The sequence below is a fragment of the Sus scrofa genome, chromosome 13 (assembly GCF_054392235.1).
Source record: "Sus scrofa isolate SSC_HxYL_T2T_F1_AM1 chromosome 13, Sscrofa_HxYL_maternal_Yorkshire_Landrace_v2.0, whole genome shotgun sequence".
NCBI lineage: Eukaryota > Metazoa > Chordata > Mammalia > Artiodactyla > Suidae > Sus > Sus scrofa.
The window spans coordinates 104789684-104807749 of record NC_139395.1 but is presented as its reverse complement, the minus strand read 5'-3'; the positions used below and the strand labels follow the sequence as shown (position 1 = coordinate 104807749).

Genomic DNA, 18066 nt, shown 5'->3' with positions numbered 1-18066 from the left:
AAAAAAAGAAAATTACAACAAGGCTTAACTTTTTAAGCAAAAATAAGATAACCAATAGTTCTCTGCAAGGAAACTGACATGAAGTCATCCAAACTAAAAGCAAACCTCATCTAAGATCTTTAACTTTACTGTCAATCAATGCAGAATTTTTTTCAGATTCCAGGACAATATGATTTTTCCAACAAATGAAACAAAAACAACAAAATTTTAATTTTAAAAGGTTAGCAGGAGTTCCCGTTGTGGCGCAGTGGTTAACGAATCCGACTAGGAACCATGAGGTTGCGGGTTCGGTCCCTGCCCTTGCTCAGTGGGTTAACGATCCGGCGTTGCCATGAGCTGTGGTGTAGGTTGCAGACGCGGCTCGGATCCCATGTTGCTGTGGCTCTGGAGTAGGCCGGTGGCTACAGCTCCGATTAGACCCCTAGCCTGGGAACCTCCATATGCCGCGGGAGCGGCCCAAGAAATAGCAACAATAACAACAACAAAAAGACAAAATAAATAAATAAATAAATAAATAAATAAAAATAAAAATAAAAAATAAAAGGTTAGCAAACATGTTTCTTCAAAACATTAATTCCTTTCAGCCTCGGACTCATATTAACTATTCTCAATGTTTAGCACATACTTAAAACCAGACAAGGACAACACACACATTAAAAAAAAAAGTTATAGGCCTATATCTCTGATGAATGGAAATGCTAAATCCTCAGTAAAATACGAGCAAACTGAATACAACAGAACTTTAAAGAATAATAATGAGCTGCAGCGTAGGTCACAGCTGTGGCTCAGATCTGCTCCCTGGCCTAGAAACTCCATATACCGCAGGAAGGCCAAAAAGAAAAAAAAAAAAAAAGGTATACGCATCCCTATGTGCACTGCAGCATTATTTACAATAGCCAAGATATGAAACAATCTAAATGCCCATCAACAGATGAATAGATTTAAAAAATGTGGTAAACACAAAGAATGTGACTCAATCATAAAAAATGATGAAATCTTGCCATTTGTGACAACATGCATGGACCTTGAGGGTATTACGCTAAGTGAAGTAAGTCAGATGGAGAAACACAAATACCATGTGATTTTTACTCACATGCGGATTACAAGAAACAAACTAGGAGTTCCAGTAGTGGCTCAGTGGTAACAAACCCAACTAGTATCCATAAGGATGAAGATTCGATCCCTGGCCCTGCTCAGTGGGTGAAGGATCCAGCAATGCCATGAGCTGTGGGGTAGGTCGAAGGTGCAGCTTGCATCTGGTGTTGTTATGGCTGTGGCTACAGCTCCAGTTCGACCCTAGCTGGAACTTCCATGTGCTGCAGGTATGGCCCTAAAAAGGAAAAAAAAAAAAACCTAAATAAAGGAACTAACCAAACGAAACAAAACCAAATGAAACAAAACCAAACACATAGATATGGAGAACAGATCAGTGGTTACCACGGTGGAAGAGAGTTAAAGGAGGGCAAATGAGGAAAGTGGTCAAACGTATGGTAGATGGAAACCCAATTTTGGTGGTAAGTATGCTGTAGCATATACATGTTACAAAACATAATGTTGTAACATGAAACATATAATGTTATAAACCAATGTTACCTCATTTAAAAAACACAGGTATCAGAGTTCCCCTTTGGCAGCAGGTGAAGGATCTGGCATTGCTGCAGCTGTGGCTCAGATTGCACCTGCAACTCAAATTTGATCCCGAGCCCCTGAACCTCATTTACCAGCACAGCAAAAAAGAAGAAAAACAAAAAGAAACAAAAAATGCACCAACCATAACAGAATCAAGGATATTTCTACTGTTAAGTGGCAAAGGTCATACCCTGTCCTTCCCCAAAATATAGCCTCCTTTGTCCTTACACAAAGGCAATGAGCTGTCCTTTTTTGATGTTAAACATTATTGAGCATTATGCATTAAAATAGTTAATAAATTTGGGGAAATTCCCTGGTGGTGCAGCAGGTTAAGGATCCAGCATTGTCACTGTTGTGGCTCAGGTCACTGCTGTGGTGCAGGTATGATCCTTGGCCTGGGAAATTCCACATGACCCAGGCATCACCCCCCAAAAAACAAATTAATTAATAAATTTTGGCATATGCATGTAATGTAATTCTCTACAATGACAACAAATGACAGCTATATGGCCAACATAGATGAATTTCACAAGAATACCCCTAAGCAAAAGAAGCAAGTCACAAAGAAGGCAAACACTATGATTCCACTGACATGAAGTTCTTTAAAAGACAAAACAGATAAGACTACATAGAGAATCACATTTAAGAAGTAAACATGTGGAGTTCCTGTCATGGTTGAGTGGTAATGAACCCACTTAGTATCCAGGGAGACATGGGTTTGAGCCCTGGCCTCACTCAGCTGGTTAAGGATTCAGTGTTGCCACGAGCTGTGGTATAGGCCTGCAGTTGTAGCTCCAATTCGACTCCTAGCCAGGGAACTTCCATACGCTACTGGTGCGGCCCTAAAAAAGCACAAAAGAAGAAGTAAACATGTAAAGAAATGACTCGGATCCCACATTGCTGTGGCTGTGCTGTAGGCCTGCAGTTGTAGCTCCAATTCGACCCCTAGCCAGGGAATTTCCACATGCTACCGGTGCAGCCCTAAAAAGCAAAAAAAAAAAAAAAAAAAAAGAAGTAAAACATGTAAAGAAAAATGAGGAAGTTATCATAAAAATCAACATAGTAATCACCTCAAGGGTAAAAAAGGTAAGAAAGGGGAGTGTGATTAGGGAAAAGGTGCTTCTGGGATGCCAGCAATATTCTATATCTGGATCTGTGCTGTGGTGAGATGGGAATTTGCATTACAATTGTTCTTTAAACCACACATAAATGCTTTATGAATTTTCCTATATCTAAATTTCACCAGTTTTAAAAGAAAAAAATAAGAAAGCAGCAGCTTGTCATTCAAAACAAGATTTTTGTTTTATTTTTCTGACTACATGGAAATATTATGAAAGCTGGCAAGTAGTAGCCTACCAAGACTACATACGCACTAAGCAAATCAACAAATAAGCAATTATTAAAACCAGACTCATGTGTAGCCCCAGAGTTATATCTTCTTATTCAGTGGACAAGAGACAAAAATCTACTAATCTGTATTACTGTATACCACATTTCACTCAGGGGCTTATGACAAAAATAAATGTTCCCAGGCCCCTCCTCTGAAGATTCATATAGAAGGCTATAAATTGCCCCCTAGTAAATCCGTATGATCAAGCCAAATTTGGAAAATACTGTTCTCAAACACAGTTTGGCAAATGGCATACCCAACCATTATTCATAAACTTCTTGTAGGTCAAAGAGTGGTGGGGTAAAGGGTCAAATTAGAGAAAGAGAAAGAGAGAGGAAGGTAGGAAGGGGGGAAGGGGGATAGAGGGAGGAAGGGAGTGAGAGAGAGAAAGAAAAGAAAGAAAAGGGAAGGCTAACAAAAATACACATCATAACTCTCTCAAATACCACTGTTGTCACCAGTGCCACAGGTTGCCAACTCCACAATAAGCCATGCAGCAAAAAAGAAAGACAATTGACAATGAACTGCTTTCATAAAATCAGAAACTTAAGCATCATTCAGGGAAACTTGCCATAAAATTTTGGTTTTCTAGGTTATCAAAAAAGCAACACCCAGTGTACTTCAAAAGTATCAATCTCCTGAACCAGAATTTTTTTTTATGATGTTTCACACAAACATCAGTACCATCACTATAAACAAACTGATAGAGAACATATTAGTTTTTGAGCCAGGCACTCTGTTAAGCATCTTACATGAATGTTTTTCCATCTAATCCTCAGAACAACCTTGCAAGTAAGACAAAAACAATGCAGGAAAAAGTAACTTGCACTACCATTCCAGTTTCCCTATTTTAGGGGACTGGATTTCTATGTGTAAGTACTTGAGACTAACTGAACAAATTAACCAATTGCCTGACCCATTATTGCCACTGTCATCCCTCTTTCTTTAATTTATGCATAATTTCTGAACAAAAAGCTGAGCATGCCCAATGCCCCATACACAGTTCGGGTGTTAAACATGAAATTTAGCCTACTATATTAATAGTGGAAGAGTCTGGGGCAGCAGATCAAGTTATGCCATTTCCACTGATAACAACTGTTCCTTTAAAATATCACCCCAAGGCTCAGTTCTTGGCCTTCTTTTCTATATGCCACACTCTCCCTTGAGAGTCTGCAACCTGCCTATGTACTACCATGGCTCACTCTTCTTAATGTCTTCTAAGTCTTTTACTTATCATAATACTCATTATTTTCTATCATGCTATAATTTGCCTAAATATTATGTTTACTGTTTAGTATTCATCTTCGCTTCAAGAATATAAACTCCTCCACAACAGATATCTTTATTTTATGAGCGTATCACAAGTATCTAATCAGTGCCTGGGACATATCAGATGCTTAATATTTGTAGGATGAATGCACACATGACCTCTCCTGATACTATCTTCTGCAGAGCTTCTGAATGCGGCAATTTCTTACCTACAGTTATAAAAAAAAATTTTCGAAGAACTTCAAAATATTTCATGTATATATTTTTAAAATGTATAAATACTATGAAATAAAACAATTTGTTAACATGTACCTGTAAACGTCATGTGGCGGGACTCTACGATTTTTATTTTCTTCATTTTTATCTATACATTTCAGAACAATTAAAACTTTCTACAATCTATTTCATTTTATATAACATAGCAAATACTAAGAAAATACACAGAAATCTTGACATCTGTTCCACCTATTCAAGTTCTCTATGTATTACTTTTATACCAAAAATAAATGTGTTTTCTTAGTGAGCAAGCAACAAGGTTTTATAATTCACAAATCTAGCCACAATCTGGAGAGGAGGAAATGATTTTTTCTTAAGCGAAGTGTACAATCAAAAAAGAGGAAAAAAAATTGATCTGGAACTACTACTAAACCCAAGCCATTATTTTCTTTGTTAAGTATTCATTATACTCAAAAGAGTCCATCCAAATAAAATACTTACAGTTAACATTATTGCCATAAAGGTCAGATGTAGCAGCCACGTGGGCTCCAAGGTATGTGCATCAGTTGGTAATATACCACAATCAATCAAAGGTGATAGCTTGATTAATTATGATGCCATGGATTACTAGCATCCCCTTTCCATTGGAAAGGAACTCAACACTGTGCTCATGTCCAAAGGCATGACCAAACCAATAACAAAACCTCAAATTTGTAGGTCTATTTCCTGGACCCACCTCAGGAACCAATTCTGTATCTATAGTTCAATGAGGAGAGAGGAAACTATATTAATCAGAGTGTTTATCACAAATAGTAACTAAACTATGATATGACAGTCTATAAAGATGTAATAAGAGGTGGAAAGGGGCATCCCTCTGGGAACCATAGATATGTTCATTAACTTCACCATGATGAAGGCTTCATAATTACATAAATATGCCAAAGCTAATAAAAGCAAGCACTAAATATGTACAGTTTATATTGTATGCCAATTATAAGTCAATAAAGCTGTTTTTAATTTTTTTTCTTTTTTTTTTTTTTTTTTTTGTCTTTTTGCCTTTTCCTGGCATATGGAGGTTCCCAGGCTAGGGGTCGAATTAGAGCTGTAGCCGCCGGCCTACGCCAGAGTCACAGCAGTGTGGGATCCGAGCCGCATCTGCAACCCACACCACAGCTCATGGCAACGCCAGATCCTTAACCCACTGAGCAAGGGCAGGGATCGAACCCGAAACCTCATGGTTCCTAGTCGGATTCGTTAACCACTGCGCCACGACGGGAATTCCTGTTTTTAATTTTTTTTAAGAATAATAATTATTAAACTCTAACGGGAAAATAAGGCTGAGGGAGAGTACCTAAAAAAGGATAAACTTAGAAGAGTCCCCTGCACAAGGCTGGAGTTTCTCACTAGAGAAGGTACGGTTGCAGTATACTAGGTAACAGAATTTCACTAACTTGTCTAAATGAGAGCTGGTCCAATGTGCCAGACAAGCAGGAAACAATCCTCTGGAGTGCAGGTATTGAGACTGGTGAGCAGGTGTGAAGAAACAGCTGGGACACTGCTGCAGGCACAAGGCCTGGAATGAACAGTATCCACGGCAAGAGAACTGCAGGAAACAACTCCCTGGGGCATAGGCTAGCCAAAAAGTTGTTGGACAGGCACGTACAGGTAGCCAAGGCACTGCAGACATGAGTCCTGGGGGACATGGTGTCCATTCCAGAAGGGGCATGGCAAGGAGGTCATCAGATCTGGCCTGGGGCTGCAGGTTCAGTGAGGGCCTGTTCATTTCAGGCACATGGCTGAGGCAAAACACTATCAGGTGTCTCCAATATTCCCAAGAATATGTACTGCTAACAGAATAGGGGTAAGAAGGAGGTGGGGGAGGGGAACACAGCTCAAGGGAACTAGGAAGAAAAAGACCTCCTTTCTCCAGTAAGTTCCCTCTGGCCCTGTCCCCTCCAGCATCCTGTCCCTTTAGCACCTAGTAAAGCTAAACACCAAGCTCTTTGTAAAGGAGAAATGCTTAGAACCCAGTCTACCACTGCAGAGCAGGTATTGAAGGGTGAGTCTGGAGCAGAAAGAAAACAAACTGATAATTTGCACAGTCAGCAGAGATTGTTATGCTTACTAGCTTCTAGAGGCTGCCCACATTCCTTGGCTCATAGGCTTCTCCTTCCATTTTCAAAGTCAGCAATGGTACATTGATTTCTTCTCACATTACATTATTCCGAACTCCTCTTCTGCCTTTCTTCCACCTTTAGGAAATCTTATGATTACACTAGGCCTATCTGGATAACCCAGGATAATGGTCCCACTCCAAAGTCCTTAACTACATCTGCAAAGTTACTTTTGCATATAAAGTAATATATCCACAGGTTCCAGGTGTTAGAATGTAGACATTTTTGGGAGTCATTATTCTGTCTATCACAGTAATTATCCCATTTGTCATCAAGTTTTCAATTTATTCATTATACTTCTATGGTATCATGGGTTACTGTTTTACTCAGTGGGTTATACATATTTCAGTAATTATTACTTTGATGCCCAACTGTCCCTAATTTAGCCAGTGGAGACTCAAATGGGTTTTCTGTGTCTTTCTGACATGTCCCCATCATTCTCGAGCACGTCTTTATTTTCTGGCACAAGATTTTCTAGTCCCATCTTGTACTTTTCTTACTGTAGCCCCCAAATCAGTCATTTCTCCAAGGAGAATATTGTTGTTCGTAGGAATCTTACACTAAAGTATTTGGTGAGTAAAGAACATCAGGTCAACAACTTTCTCTCAAACGATTAGGGGGAAGAAAAGGTCTCTGTGCAAGTTTTCTGGAACCTTGTGACCATTCCAAAATTAAGAAAATATTTTACACTAATCAGTACAGTATCTTCCAAAGCTCAAAATAAATTATTTGAGGCTTGCCTAAATATCAGTAGTGCAGATGACTGAAAACTTACCAGCTATAAAAATCACTGTGGTTTCTCTTAGAACCTGACAAATTGAGCCTAGCTTTTAAAGTATAATTGTAGGAGTTCCAGTTGTGGCTCAGCAGTAGCAAACCCAACTGGTATCCATGAGGACATGAGTTTGATCCCTGGCCCCACTCAGTGGTTAAGGATCTGGCATTGCCGTGAGCTGCGGTGTAGCCTGGGAACTTCCATATGCCACAGGTGCGGCCCTAAAAAAAAAAAGTGTAACTGTAAAGACTACAAGGAGAGCTATAATACATGGATCAAAATTCTAACCTTGGTAAATCCATCATTTGCTAACTTAAGTTAATGCCACTGTAATCAGCCTGTGACTCTCATAATTACTCATTAGATTGTTATCTAATAAAATGTCTTTGATTTTTTTCTAATACTAGAAAGAATGCTCATTAGAAAGTATAAAAAAAAAAATACTTATTACCCATAATGTTAACATTCACAGATAACATGAGTATGTGTCCACATGCGGTTCGTTTTCCCAGGTTCTAATATATCCTTGTTCTCCCAACCTCACTACCACCCAGCTGACCCAAAGCAGCCCAGCTCACACAACACACAAGGCACAAAAACAATGGCATTATAATATACACACTTAACCGGCTGCCCATATTTCTTAAAGTCTAATTCATTATTCTACATCACCTATATTGTTCATAATGGTTCTGCTTCACTGATCCAACCACTAATAGCAGTGTTTTTTCCAATTCGTATTTTACATCATTTGTGTATTTGTTATATTACGATTTGTACAGGTTTTTTTGTTTGTTTTTTGCTTTTTAGGGTCACATATGAAAGTTCCCAGGCTAGGGTTCAATCAGAGCTACAGCTGCTGGCCTACACCACAACCAGAGCAACACGGGATACAGGCCACGTCTGCAAACTACACCACAGCTCACAGCAACACAGGATCCTTAACCCACTGAGCAAGGCCAGGGATTGAACCCAAGTCCTCACGGATACTGGTTGGGTTCAACACCGCTGAGTCACAACGGGAACTCCTATAATTCATTTTAAAAGTTATTTTTTTTTGCAACTTAACTCTGTTATGGAAAGCCTAGGCCGTGGCTGCGGCCCTAAGAAGAGCAAAAGAATAAAAATAAAACAAAAAGAATTATATATTCTCATCTTTCTTCAAGCTGAAGGAAAGTAAAATGTTCTATCTCTATTATAATGGCCAAGAATATGCAGCATGATACCAAGAACACAATAGTATAAATAGATAAATACTCAATACTATACTAAAAGGACATCCCGTATTATACATTTTCAGGATAACCATACATCATAGAGCTCAAAGTTTTTTTACTGTCCCACTTCCCACTTTCTTATTTACCCTATATGATCCAGCTCATAAAGGTAAAAAAGAAAAGTAAATGACTGTTCAAAGTAATTAATGTTACACACAAAAATCAGTTGTGCTTCTATATACCAGCAATGAACAATCCAAAAGTGAAATTAAGAAAAAAATTCCATTTATAAAGGTATCTGAAAAACTAAAATACTAAGGAATAAATTTAATAAGGAAGTGAAAGACTTGTACACAGAAAACCACAAAATACTGCTGAATGATATCAAAGACCTAAATAAATGGAAAAATATCTCATGTATTAGAAGATTAAACATTTTAAGATGGCAATACTACCCAAAACAATCTACAAATTCAATACATTCCTTATCAAAAGTCCAGTTGCCCTTTATGCAGAAATGACAAAGCCAATTCTCAAAGTCATGTGGAATTGAAAAGGTCCTAAATAGTCAAAACAATTTTAAAAAAGAAAAACAAAACTGTAGGACTCACACTTCCTAATTTCAAAATCTTACTACAGTAGCTTTATAAAGCCAGAGTCACCAAACAATGTGGTATGGGCATAAGGTTAGACATATAGACCAAAAAGAACAGAATTGAAAGTCTAGAAATAAACACATACTTATATGGCCAATTGATTTTTCAATAAAATGTGCCAAGATCATTCAATAAGGAAATAATACTTTCTTCAACAAATGGTATTGGAAAAACCGAATATTCACATGCGAAACAATGAAGCTGTACCCCTAACTCAAACCATACGTAAAAATTAACTCAAAATAGTTCAATGACCTAAATATAAGAGCTAAAATGGGATTTCTCATTGTGGCTCAGCAATAACAAACCTGACCAGTATCCATGAGGATACAGGTTTGACCCCTAGTCTCACTCAGTGGGTTAAGGATTTAAGGATTTAACCCACTGTTGTGAAGCTGTGATGTAAGTTGAAGACGTGGCTTGGATCCCGAGTTGCTGTGGTAGTGGCTGGCAGCTGCAGCTCTGATTCAACCCCTAGCCCCAGAACTTCTATATGCCAAGGGTGCTGCCCTAAAAAAAATAAGACAAAAAAAAGTGAAAAGACAACCCGTAGAATGGAAGAAAGTATTTGCAAATCATACAGCTGATAAGGATATAGTATCAAAAATACATAAAAAGCTACTTACAACTCGATAATAAAAAAAAAACTTAAAAACGGGCAAAACACTTGAACAGACATTTCTCCAAAGAGATACACAAATAGCCAAGCAAGTACATAAAAAAGATGTTCAACATCATTAGCCATTAGGGAAATGCAAATCAAAGCCACAGTGATTGCCACCTCATACTCATGTGGATGGCAATACTCTTAATTTTTTTCTCTGGAAAAGAACAAATGGTGACAACATGGAGAAATGAGAACCTTGTACACTGCTAGTAGAAATGTAAAATGGTTCAGTCACTGTGGAAAACAGTTTGGCAAGTCCTCAAAAAGCTAAACATAGGATTACCATACGATCCAGCAATTCCACTCCTCATACATACCCAAAATGAAAACGGTACTCAAACAAATCTTTGTAAATAAATGTTCACTGCAACAGAATTCACAATAGCCAAAGGATGGAAAGAACTCAAATGTCCCTCAACAGATGAATGGATAAAGTATGAGGTATACATACAATGAAACTATTTATCTGTAAAATGGAAAGAAGTACTCATACACACAACGATACAGCTTGCAAAAAACACTGCAAAACCTTGAGAACATTACACTAAATGAAAGAAGCCAGACACTAAAGGCCACATATTACATGATTCCATTTATATGAGATTTCCAGAATAAATGAGATATCCAATAAGTAAATCCATGGAAACAGAAAGCAAATTGGTGGCTACCAGGGCTGATGGCAGCAGAGAATGGGGATTAAGTTTAATGAGTATGGGGTTTTAGTTTCAAGTGATAGAAAATGTTTTGAAACTAGATAGAAGAGGTGGTTTGCACAACACTGATGCACTAAGTGCCACTTAATTATTCACTTTAAACTTGTTAATTTTATGTTATATGCATTTCACCTCAAAAAAATTTAAGCATTTAAGCTGTGAGTTGTGGTGTAGGCGGCTCGGATCTGGCATTGCTGGGGCTATGGCACAGGCTTGCAGCTGTAGCTCTGATTAGACCCCTAGCCTGGGAATCTTCATATGTCACAGGTGCAGCCCTAAAAAGCAAAAAAAAAAAAAAAGAGAGAGAGAAAAAAGAAAGAAAGAAATTAACTTATAAATACTCATCTATCATCACGTAGGACTATTTCACCTTGGAGATTTTGGAGATTTATTCCCTCTATAAAAGTTTAACTGGATTATCTTGATCATTACAAAATGAGCCTGAACTAGACGCATTTTCAATCAATTAAACTTCAACAAATTCCTAGCCCCTTAGAAAAGATTCTAAATCAAATTCTTGTAGCTGCCTGAAAGCTCTTTTATTTCAATGAGCAAAATGCCCTAAATTTTCAATTGTTTTTTTCAATATACATTAATGTGGCTATGAATACATAAATGTTTTAATGTCCAAATAGCTCATGGTTACTGGAGTTTTCTGCTGGCCTAGCAGTTAAGGATTCAGTGTTGTCACTGTTGTGGCTTAGGTTCAATCTCTGGCCCAGGAACTTCTGTATTCTGCAAAATTAACAGTTCCTCAGACTTCATTTCAGAGTTAAAAGACAGATTTCCTCAAGGACTACACCACTGAAGTTATCAGAAATAATATAAATATCTTCCCCATAGATCATTCTCTTAAAGGGAACCTAAAGGTAGATATAAAATGCCTCATCAGGAGTTCCCGTTGGGGTTCAGTGAGTTAAGAACTCAAAATAGTGAGGATATGAATTCAATCCCTGACCTTGTTCAGTGGAATAAGGATCTGGCATTGCTGAGGCTGTGGCACAGGCCTGCAACTGCAGTTCCGATTTGACCCCTCACCTAGGAACTTCCATAAGCTGCAGGTGCGGCAGTAAAAAGGAAAATAAAATAAAATGCCTCACCATGTTACTCCCTGCATAAAATTCCTTAATAGATTAAACGACTTTAAAAATAAAGTTCAAAATTAAATTGTGACAGCACAGAAAATTCATAAACTGTCTTGGCCCATGTCTCCAGCTTTGTCCCTTGCCACTCTTCCTCAGTCTTTCTTTAACCATTTGAACTTTCTCTTCTCTCAGCCTCTCATCCATCATGTGCCATCTCTGTGTCACCACTGTAACAAAACATTTAACTTGCTCATCACTCCTGGAAGTTAGGGACTAAACATTTTCAGATTTTGTATACTTAGACCCTAGCACAATAATCAAAGGCTGTTGTAAAATTAAAGTACAAAAGCATGAATAACTATTATGATTCATTACTGGGGTCTAAAATACTATGGCTTATTTTTCCTTCATAATGGCAAAAGGGGATGCTACACATTAGCCTTTTTTTTGCTTTATTTTTAAAAATTACGATGTAGTCCTATTTGTAAATAACATCAGATAGATAACATTAAATATCTAGTTTAACTAAAAGCATAAATTTAGTCTGATTATTATCCATTGGAAGCTCATGATCAGCTCTGTTTTATCTACATTAGTAAAGTGAAACTGCAATAGGTATTCTCTAAGTCTCAAAAGCAGATTTTTTAAACTGGAAAATTCCAACTACCTCATTTTACAAATGAGGAAATGAACTGAGGGTCAAGTTATTTACCCAAAGTCACCCAGCTCATTATATTGGGCAAGCTAGGGAACACCCAGATTCCCTTAATGTTGATGCTTTCAGCTACAACATGACCTTACTTCCACTCCAACCTCATAGGCAAGCCAGGCAATGCAATTCATTCCCTTTCTCTCTACTCTCCATCTAGTGAGTACATAGATCCTTAATACTTGCTACATTTAACTGATTCGTTTATCTTTAGGATCTGACCCTTGCCTTACAACTGTCTACTCCTCATCATAAACATTAATGAGTACCTACACTTGCTGAGTATTAAATACATCCCATTTCATTGGGAAAAGGGGAAGTGGGGAAACATACATGAGAGTAAGAATGATATACTCCCTTCCTTCAAAGTGCTCTGCAAAATCAGTTATAATCTGGTAGAGTACTCTTATTGTTATCTGTTTAGAACTGTAATTTTATAAATAAATAGTACAAGAAAATTCTATTTACTTGCCACTACTAAAATAAATTTTATTTCTCTCACTAAAAAATAAGTTCCATGGGGGCAAAGATTTTTTTTTTTTAAATTTTGGTTCACTAATGTATGCATTCTGTGTGCCTAGAACAGTGCCTGAGATAGAAAATACTTAATAAATATTTGTTGAGTGAATGAACACTACAGGAAAACCAGTAAGTGGTAGAATCCAAGTAATGTTTCCAACAATGGTGTGACAGAATATGTAAACCTTCCTTATCTCAATGTTTGTGCCTAATGTCCAACTTTTTATTCAATTAGGCGGACCTTACATTACAGGAAATTAGTTCAGAGATGGACAAATTACTACACTGCTTAATTTAACATCACACCCTACCCAACTGCACCAAACTAGAAAATCTACCAAGAAAGGAACAGACCTGAGCCATTTTTCAAGCATAAAGGGCCTCCAGATCTTTTCCTTTCTTACAACAGGCCAGAACTGTTATCATCATCATCATCATTGTACAGAACGAGGAAAATGAATCTAAAGACTGGGTGGCAAAAGGATTCCTTCACAGAATCTATTCATCCTTCCACACCATGCAGCCTTCTCCTCTTATGCTTTGAAGTTCTTCTCCCACAGTATTGGTTATAAGTAGAAAATAATCTTTCTAAGTCCCCTCTTTATTGCCACCCTATAACAAGCATATAGTTCTTTGATTTTAAAAGTTTTGCAGAGTTCCCGTTGTGGTGCAGTGGTTAACAAATCCAACTAGGAACCATGGGGTTGCAGGTTCGGTCCCTGCCCTTACTCAGTGGGTTAAGGATCCAGTGTTGCCGTGAGCTGTGGTGTGGGTCGCAGACTCGGCTCGGATCCTGCATTGCTGTGGCTGTGGTGTAGGCCAGTGGCTACAGCTCCAGCCTGGGAACCTCCATATGCAGCGGGGCCCAAAGAAATAGCAAAATAAATAAATAAATAAAAGTTTTGTTACTAATCAATTCAGAGTAACAAAGAGGGGATGACAAAAAATAAGGAATCTGGAGACGTTACAACAATTCAACATTCAACATGAGTGCATAAATGCCTGGTGCTATATAAAAATCGCAGCATCTTTCCAAGTTCTTAGTGTGAGAATCCCTAGCCTCTAATTTACTGGTTCTCTTTGAAACAATAAATGGGAGCCTTATTAGGTTTCCAAAATTCTCCCTCCCCATTACCTTACTCCTGTCCTTCCAGGACACAAAAATATGCTACAGGGAGAAATTGCAGGTTAAAGCCTATCAAGTAAAAAATCTGTATTTCTGAGGACCATTCCTCCAGTGAAACTTTGACCCCCAGGGAGATGGCTGCTTTAAACCATTTCTTCACAACGAGAGCAATTGGTCTCTTCCCCTTTTAGGGAATGCAAAGAGCTCCCAGCTCCCATTCTACATTTCCAAACATCTGAACAAATCCTCAGCTCCAAAATCAAAATCTGTTTTCACAAATTCTCCTCCTAAATCCTCTCCCACCAAAACCTCTTCATCAGCATAATATTCTCTCCAAAATAAGGCCCATACTTATGTTGGGTCCTAATGTCATTGTTAACATTTTTCAAATCTATACCCTTCACTACCAATCCCACCATCATCACTTCTGGCCTCAAGCACTGTAACTATATTCCATGGTATTCCTACCTTCAGGCTTCCAAGTCCTTCACTGAATTTCCAGTTCCAGATTAATATCTATAAGGAAAGGTTCTTCTCAACTAAGAGTCATGTACAAAATCCTTAACCTGGTTCCTTTAAAGATCTTGTAATCTGTATCCATCTATCTTTACCAGCCTGTTCCTTAAATATCCGACCTTGGTAAATGTTCTCTGATTTCCTACTTCCCTTGAGCAGTATCCTTAGGTGAAACTCTTTCTTCTCCCATCCTCCTCCAGTTGCTAACAAATGGCCACATCCTCAATATGAAAGGAAAAAGGCTGAGGCATATCATTTATTGAGCACACATTTCTGCCGAGGGCTTTACAAATTCTCATTATCCCCACAGAAACATAATGGCTTAATACTCTATTTTTAAGGAAGAAGTTAAGGAAACCAAGGGCCAACAGAGCTTACCCAAGGTCATCCAAACCAGCAAGTAAAGAATCCAAAATAACCCCGCAGCATTCTGCATTTTTTAATAAAACATGATACAAGAGAGGCTTTATAGTCAGGATGCCCATATTTAAATTCCAGTTACTCCACTAACAACTTCGTGTGAACTCAGATAATTATGTATTTTCCTTGCCTTCATTTCCTCATCTATAAAAAGAGGATTACAAGATAATATATAATGCTTAGAACTGTTTGGCCTGGTAGAAAACAATCAATGTTAGCTATTATGACTGTTACTGTTATCTATGTACCATGACATATAAACTGACAATAACAATTATATATGTTCTCATTCCTAAATTCTGCGTAATCTAAAAGGATTATTAAAAACTTATTATCATTGATAAATGCTCACTAAATATTTGCAGAATATATGAATTTTTAAACAATGATTATATGCCATGTTCCATTTAAAAGAAATTTACTTGTCTATTAATTCTGTTTCTTCTTTTGAGAAAACTAATAATGCTTACTTTCTTCCCCTTCTTATGTCATGTGAAACTACCATATGCAATGCCATATGGTGGTAATATGTCAAATGGTGCAAAACACTATTTTGATCCAAACTCATTTTGACTTCTGCTAAACATTCCCAGATTTTAAAATGTCCAAAATCATACTTTTTACTTAAAACCAACTGTTTTTAGGTCATACCAACATGATGTAAGCACACCATGACATCTGACCAAGCCATTTCATTTTATACATCTTAATGGCAAAACCCATAAAACATAAAATGCCTTCCTATCCAATTTAGCTCAAAGATATAAACCTATCATACCCTTAGTCCTGCCCTTACTCTGCAAAAATCAGTGCCTAAAAAACTTCTGATAAATCTGTTACTCTGGGATGCAGAAAAATTACACAAAGGTGCTGAATACTAGTAACAGTTTAGGCCCCTGCAAAATGCTTGATAGAAATAAGCTTTAAACAAGGGTAGACGAGAACTTATTCCAAATCTTTCAGTATTAAACCCTGCAAATTACGATTTTGTCCACATGATTTACTATTACACATGGAGACATCAAGTTGCTGGCTTCAAATAAAGGCAAAGGTAAAAACATATATAAATTAATAAACAGTTGTCATTCTTGACACAGAAATAACTGGGCTTCTAACCAAGCGTTTCAAAACAACTGAGACTTAACCATGTAACAGACATATTTTATTTCAATTAATTCTTAAAATTCTTCCATTATTTACTGATAATGATGTCACAGAATTAGTAAGTGGCAGAGCTGAAGGCTGTACCCAGCCTGACTCCCAAATTTAGGATCCAGTGTTTTGCTGTAGTCCACAATACTATGGTACTCATTTACATCTTCCTTTTCACACTCATTCTTTTTAAAAACCTTAAACAAAACTACATGAAATAATATTTACTTTTACTCCACAGGATGTGCTTCGATATTTTTTTCCCTTCTTCTTCCTAATGTTATTGCACAAAATTGATTCCAAAATCCATTAATAAGTCCCCATGGGCCCTACACTGCACTTCTTACCTCCTGTTTAAAGCTCTTTTAAACTGCTACCACAATTCAGTTTTATTACTCTGAGGTAGAGCTAATCTCCTCGATCCATTAAAATTTGTCCTTAAAAAGATGAAATTGTTGAAAAGTCCTTCCTTAAACCTTGAACTGATATTTCTCTAACAAGAACTCTTTAGCGGCACACCCATCTTATTTATTTATATTGTATCCAAAACTGCAGATGTTCTCCTTGGAGAACAACACATCATTGTTGAAAGGAATGCATTAGTTTTCACTGTTCCTGCTGCATCACTGACATAATAGTTAACCATCAGGCAAGACTGGAGCAAAACCAAAGGACCTGAGCAACTACTCAAGGTGCTGAAGCTACAACCGAAACAACAGTTTTGGAACTATTGACAGATTAGGACAAAGTAGAGAAATCTACCAAAAGCTGGCAGAAAACACTCAGTGGCTGCCACCAAATACGTGTAAGTGCTTCTGGGATCGCCTGGCTTCGTTGTCTGCCCACTCCCCCTCTGGGACAGAGTTCTTTCATCAGTACGGGTCAACTCAATAAGCGCCCTGGCAGAGCTGCCAACTTTAAGGGGGCGATCCCTAGCAGAGTCACGTCCCACCTCCAATTTAGCTTCCGGGGTGGGGGTGGGGGGAAGGTTTAAAAGAACAGAGGCGAGTGCCCTCTTTTTTGTGTCAAAGACTAAAGAGTTCCCACAATTAAAGTCAAGTGACTTTGCCCAGGGACTCTGCAGCAAGTGCTGGACCAGGAAAAGCCTTCCGGACATCTTCCCAGACTCCAGCCACCTTACGAGAGGAATGTAAAAAGCAAAACGGATAACATAACAACTTTGGATACACACAAACTCACAGGATGGTAATGCGAGGGGGACTCGACCCTTCAGGGGAAGCCCTTTTTATTTTACCTTTTGCAAAACACCTAATTTCCTCCGTGCCCAGTCTGGGGAAGAGCAGCAAAGAGCTCAACGGTGGGGCCGCCTCGGAGTTCCAGCGCTGGTAAGGGGGGTGTGTTCTCCCCGCCAGGCCCCGCGAAAGACAACCCGCCACCCGGCATCCACGACACGGGAGTGCTCTTACCTGGAAGCCTGACCTCGCAACACAAATAGGCTCCCCTGCCGCCTTGCTGCGGGAGAAGTCCCCTAACCTGACTTCATGCCTGAATCTCCGCACCGACCGCCACAGCCTAGAGTCGGAGCGCGGACGACAACACCAAGGCGAGGCGGAAGTCCCGCCCCCCAACCCTCATTGGTCTTCACTCGAAGATAGAAGGAAGCCATTGGGCCACAGAGCTGCTCGCTAAGGCTCCTTCCCACTCTCACGCTGGGTCTCGCTCCGTCTCGCTCCAGTCCGGCTCGGAGAGACACCCAGCTTGCAGAGTCGCGTTCTTGGCCTCGTGATCCGCCCGCTCTGGAAGGGCAGGGTGGGGCGGGCTTCTGGAACAGGGATGAAGGGTCCACTTTTGGCGGGGAAAGGGGTAGGGATG

General features: G+C 38.7%; 1 protein-coding gene across 6 annotated transcripts in view; it reads right to left on the bottom strand.

Moving 5' to 3' along the window:
• The window catches only part of RNF13 (ring finger protein 13), a 140740-nt gene extending 122929 nt beyond the window's left edge, over positions 1-17811 (bottom strand). For all 6 annotated transcript variants that reach the window (XM_084990059.1, XM_003358608.6, XM_084990060.1 and 3 more), the window contains exon 1: positions 17661-17811. The gene's annotated coding sequence lies outside the window, so the exon portion shown is untranslated. The remainder of the gene's footprint in view (positions 1-17660) is intronic.
• Positions 17812-18066: the final 255 nt, after the last annotated feature.